Raw genomic sequence first — 5,551 nt, forward strand, 5'->3', positions numbered from 1 at the left:
ATAATCACGGACTTAGAGGGGCTTACTATCATGTCTAAGTCCAAGGCCTCGTCTCCAATATCATTGAGGATTCTCATAGGGTCGCGTATTAAATTTCTGAATCAACTTTAAAAAGCCCTTTGATCAATAAAAAAATAACAACTGTCAGGCAAATACATTTCAACGCTGCTGATCATGACTGAAAAAAGAAGGACCTATGAGATTACCTTGGGGTATGACATTTTGGACAGAAAGAGGATTTGAATAATGATTCTGGTATTTGACAACCTGCAATCTATTTGTTAAGAAGGGGGCAACCAATTTCACCAGTAAGGGATCAATATTGTACTCGCTGACAAGTTTCTCAATCAAAATATTGTGGTTAACAAGGTCAAATGCATTTTGAAGGTCGATTGAAATTAAATTTACTCAGGAACTGGGCTTTTCGAGGATTTTCTTGATGTGGTCAATAAGAGAAACGAGGTAAAGGAAGTAGAGGTAGATTTTAGGTTCCCGAATTGCTTCAAGTCAGTAAGAGGTAGTATTTTTTTTATTTAGCCAGTCTGCAAGGAATCCTTCATAAAGTGTCGACAAAAAAAGGAGTAAGAGTATTAGGATGAACGCCTCCAAAAACAGGCTTTCAGTTTTTGTTTATCAAAGGGGCTATGAAACCCTGTTTCCAAATTGTTGGAATTCGCCCACACACGGTAATCTCATTAAACATGAAAGACAAGGGCTTAGAAATGAAATCACCAAAAATACTTATAAGAGGAAAGGGAATATCCAAAGGACTAAAACTTGTCTTTCTTAGTTTTTCAATTCTTCTTTCTATCTCAGCGTGGGGAACAGTGGAAAAATAAGGGGAAAGGGCTTCGGTTGGTAATTGGTCGGACAATGCTGAAAGGCTCTGGACAATGGAAGCGAGGAATTTATTTAGATTATTGGCAGTAATATCAGAGGACTCAGGTAGATTAAAGTTAAGCTGTTCAAGCCTCCTATCACATAGCTATTTAACCTCAAAATACCAATTTTATTGGTGAAAAATTCTTCGACCCTATTTTTGTAGTACCATCGTGCCAATTTACGAATTTCTCTTTGCCAACTAAAAAAAGGCCAGTATTGGAGTACTTTTGTTCTAATACTTAACCAGAGGATTTCATCTTACTCGGATAAAATAGGGACTCGAATAACCTTTGGTTAAAGGCTACTCTTATTAAAGAACAAACACCGCCACCTTTTTTTCTGAGTAGGTGGTCTAAAGAACGGAGTTTAATAGACTCTGAATAATTTGTCAGTTACAGGGACCCTGGGACTTGGGACTGTACTTCAGTAGTAGCTGTAATAACTATTAGATTTGATTCTGAAATCACCTCGAGATCGGTAAGCTGTTAAAAATTAAGACTTTCCGCATTAGTAACATAAAAGTTTAGGAAAAAAACCGATTGGGGAATCTTGACAGGGAGACTTGATGAGTTTGAGAATTTCCTGGGTGGGGTTAACAAGTCGTACCTGGAAGGTGCAACTTTTTTCCAGTTGACGGGAAGTGAGAACAATTAGGATTTATTGCAAGACAATTATCAAATAAAAAGGGTTTCAGTCCTTAGTCATGGTGACATTGTCGGCACGAGGGATGAAACGAATGGGTCGGAGGTTTCGTGGATATAGTTTATAAAAGAGTCAAATTGGGAGGATTTTTGATAGGGCGGAAAGAGAAAACTGTCCACTCAAGGTAAGTTATGCCTGTTATAGCTTTCAATAACTATTTAATTTATTGAAAGAAGATCTAAATCTCTGATAATGATCAGGAGGTTTTATATTTTATTATATCTAAATATAACAATATTTTATTTAGGAAATAAATAACTGTGTCAAATGCCAAACAAGCAGGAATTAGCATTTGTAATGCTGAAAATACCCATTCCTTCTCAAGACCAGACTTTAAGACTTTTAATACTTTAAGAAATAAAGGAAAAGGCACACTTAATTTTTCCGATATGATACTTTACTCTCTTATGTAAAGTATTCATTTACTGAATATGATGCATATTTTTCACCAATATGATGTTTTTGCTCTTAGGCTAAGAGTTTTAGCAACGATGTTGCTGTTTATTTTTGTGTTGTGTCTTTTTTTTTATTGTTGTGAGTTGGTTTGATTATGACATTGATTAAGATTATGATTTTGTATGATATGATCATTTTAATATTGTATTATATATGATGTTGTAAATTTTACAAAACAAAGCTATAAGGATACTTTTTCAGATTGATAATAGGTCTTCTGTTGCTTATTTTTTTGGATCAGCTGGAACTGTGTCTTTACATCAACTTCATTTTTTTGCAATGTCCCAGATCTGTCACAATTACGTTTTTGGTCAGTTAGCATGAGATTTCATGGAATTTCTTCTTAATTCACAGCTTCATTTATATCCAACATCACTCAGAGCTAATTTCTTGCAGGAGTTTAGGCGACAGGGTAGAGCAGGATTTAGTTTGATGCATATTGGTCCAAAGGTGGGGAATTCTATTTCGCCACCTTTTTCCATTATAAATGAAACTTAAAACGAAAAGAAATTAAATAAACAATCAATGCGAACAAACATACAATATATATTAATGTAAATGAATAAATAAATCTGCAAACGAGTGAAACTTAAATTGAATATGCAAATCAAGTTTGAATCGAATAAAAATAACTGCAAACAAGAGTTCGGGTATCACCTCACTGTAGAAGCCTAAAACATACTGCGTCATTGGTGCCCTACTGAAAACTATATGAGTCTTGAACAGTCTTGGAAAGTATAAACAAAGTCAAATTGAATATTAGATATATAATAATATTAACTGTTGAAAGATCCATCAGTTAAAGATTTTTTTTCACTGTATTTTTATTTTCATTTTAAATGCTGTAAGAACTGGAAAAGAATAAATATGTAATATACGAGTAATTCATTTTCAGTGAAGCGCTAATGACGCAGAAGGCTTTGTATTTTTACAGTTAAAGAAGGGGGCAGTATCCAAATTTTGTTTGTAGTGAAACTATATTTGTCTTGACCAATCTTGGAAAGAACTAATAAATTAAACTGAATATTTGATGTATAATGATATTAATTGCTTAAAGCTCATCATTTTCAAAATTTTACTGTAATTTAAACATTTATTTTCAATATTAAGTACAAAAGAAAACATTTGTAATATAATTAGTTTTCTGTAAAGTGTCAATGACGCAGAAGATTTTAGGCTTCTGCTGTGTGGCAATATCCAAACTCTTGTTTGTATCTATTTTTATTCGATTCAAACTTCATTTTCATAATCAACTTAAATTTTACTCGTTTATAGATTTATTTATTCATTTTCATTAATATATATTGTATGTTTGTTCGCATTGATTGTTGATTTAATTTCTGTTCGTTTTAAGTTTTATTTATACTTGAATAGCAAAATATTTTTTTTTCGTTTTAAGCTTTATTTTCATATTCAATTGGGTTTTGGGTTTCATTTATTCTTTAATAGTAATTTCTGGTCGTTTAGAGTTTGAATTTTAAAAGATATTTTTATATACTTACCTTAAGTTTAAAATTGCCTTTAATTTTATTTGAAAAACTTATTTTTAGGAAATTTTTTTAAATTAATTTTTGTTCGTTTTGATTGCAAAAAGTTTAAACTTTGTATGGCATGGGGGGGGGGGTTGCTTAATCTCTGACTATTCTTGGATTTAAAAAACGGATCTAGAAATTTCAATTTAAATCGAATGAGGCTTTTTTCAAAGTTTATACGATTACCTATTTGATTAAAACCTTATATATGAACCATAGACAGCTTGCATAACTTGTGGACAGCGATTAACAACAATGAATGGATTGAAAAACTAGCACTAATAAGGGGGTTTATATCATTTTAATTGCTGACAAAATATGATCAAGAGTGTTTTGAATTGACCTTATTAGGATTTTGTGTGCCAAAGAAATTTTGTACCGTTCACAGAGTAGTTATTTTCACATTATAATTTGGATAATTATAATATATATACTATGTGTTCTTCCCATACAAAACTTTACCTTATCAAAGTCTTTGGGATGGGGGCGGCATAGTTGGCATAAAGAAGAAAACTATGCGTAGATTTTAGGAGAGGGGGGGAGGTGAGGCTGGAGACTCATCCAATACGGGGGGGAACTTCACTTATCTCCTCCGTTCCCGATTTAGGAGATTAGACAGACTCATTGGGCTGTAGAATGTTGAACCGTTTGAGTTGTGGAAGACCTTAAAAATACTCAACAATAATTTATATTTTCAGTTATTGCAGGATTGATTTCATAGATTGTGGAATGGTGAGCCCCCTGGGCCATCATTTTGGTGAGCTTCAACTCAGAATATGCAATTTTGATTAATTGTTCCGTATTATGTGCATTTTTTATTCTATATATGTTATTTTGAGTTATACTTTTATCGCATTGCGTTTATTTTTAATCCTTGAGATAAAAATTGAAACCTTAGCGTAGACAGTAGTGGGGAGAAGTCTCCCCCCTCATCTGCATAATTGACCAGCCACAGAGAAAGTAATTTAAATGAAAATAATCTGTCTTTTGAAAATTCCTTTTTTTCAAAAGACATGATGAAATTCGTCTAAATGAACCGGAAGTGCTATCTCTGACATTTTTGTTGATTCTTTATTCCCTTTACTTTCATATGTAAAATTTAGAATATAATCGAATGGGTTTAGTCGTCCGCTCCCTGTATCATTCACATTTGGAAAACCCACCCCTGGGAAATTCCTCCCTCCTCAAGGAACATTTTCTTTTCCTGCTGATAATTCCCCCGCGTTAAATTCCACCCAGCAGAAATTTATTTATTAATTTACATTAATATCAACACTAAATTTATTTATTAATTTATAGTAATATCTATTGTATGTTTGTTTGCATTTATTGTTTATTTAATAATTTTTTGATTGTTTATATGCCCCTGGGGTATAACATACAACGCCCAACCCTGGGTCCTGGTGGGCTGTGTTGACACTGGAGTTTTCTTTTATCCGAACTTTGGCCTATTTTAACAACATATCTATATTAAAATTTTATCTGATGCATTTGGGGTGAGGACGAGGGAAACGAAGGTCACCCTCTAATCTCTTTTGACTCTTAAAAAGTGAACAAGAACTTTCAATTTCCAATCAAATGAGCTCTCTCTAAAGTTTATACGAGCATCCCTTCCATAAGAAATAATTGGAAGGATTTGGAGAATCCTTAAATTACAAACCTTTGCCTGAGGACTGTGAAGGAGTTGTCATCCCTAAAGACCTAATTTCCAGAACTTAAAACTACATTTAATGAAATGACTGTCTCAAAATTTTCATTGGATGTGTTTGGGGAAAAGGTGGGCGTGAGAGGGGGTTAGTTGCCTTCCAATCACTTTCGACTATTAAAAAAGGCGCTATTCCTTTGAATTTCCAATCAAATGAGCCTTTTTTGAAGTTTTTACTACAACGCCTTCTATAAAAACCTTATATTTCCCCAGGGCATAACTTAAAATTCATGCCCTGAGGGTTGTGGGGGAGTTTCCTCCTCAAAAATATATT

Source organism: Artemia sp. Qi Xiang Cuo, chromosome 4 (genome assembly GCF_049724085.1).
Source record: "Artemia sp. Qi Xiang Cuo chromosome 4, ASM4972408v1, whole genome shotgun sequence".
Taxonomy (NCBI): domain Eukaryota; kingdom Metazoa; phylum Arthropoda; class Branchiopoda; order Anostraca; family Artemiidae; genus Artemia; species Artemia sp. Qi Xiang Cuo.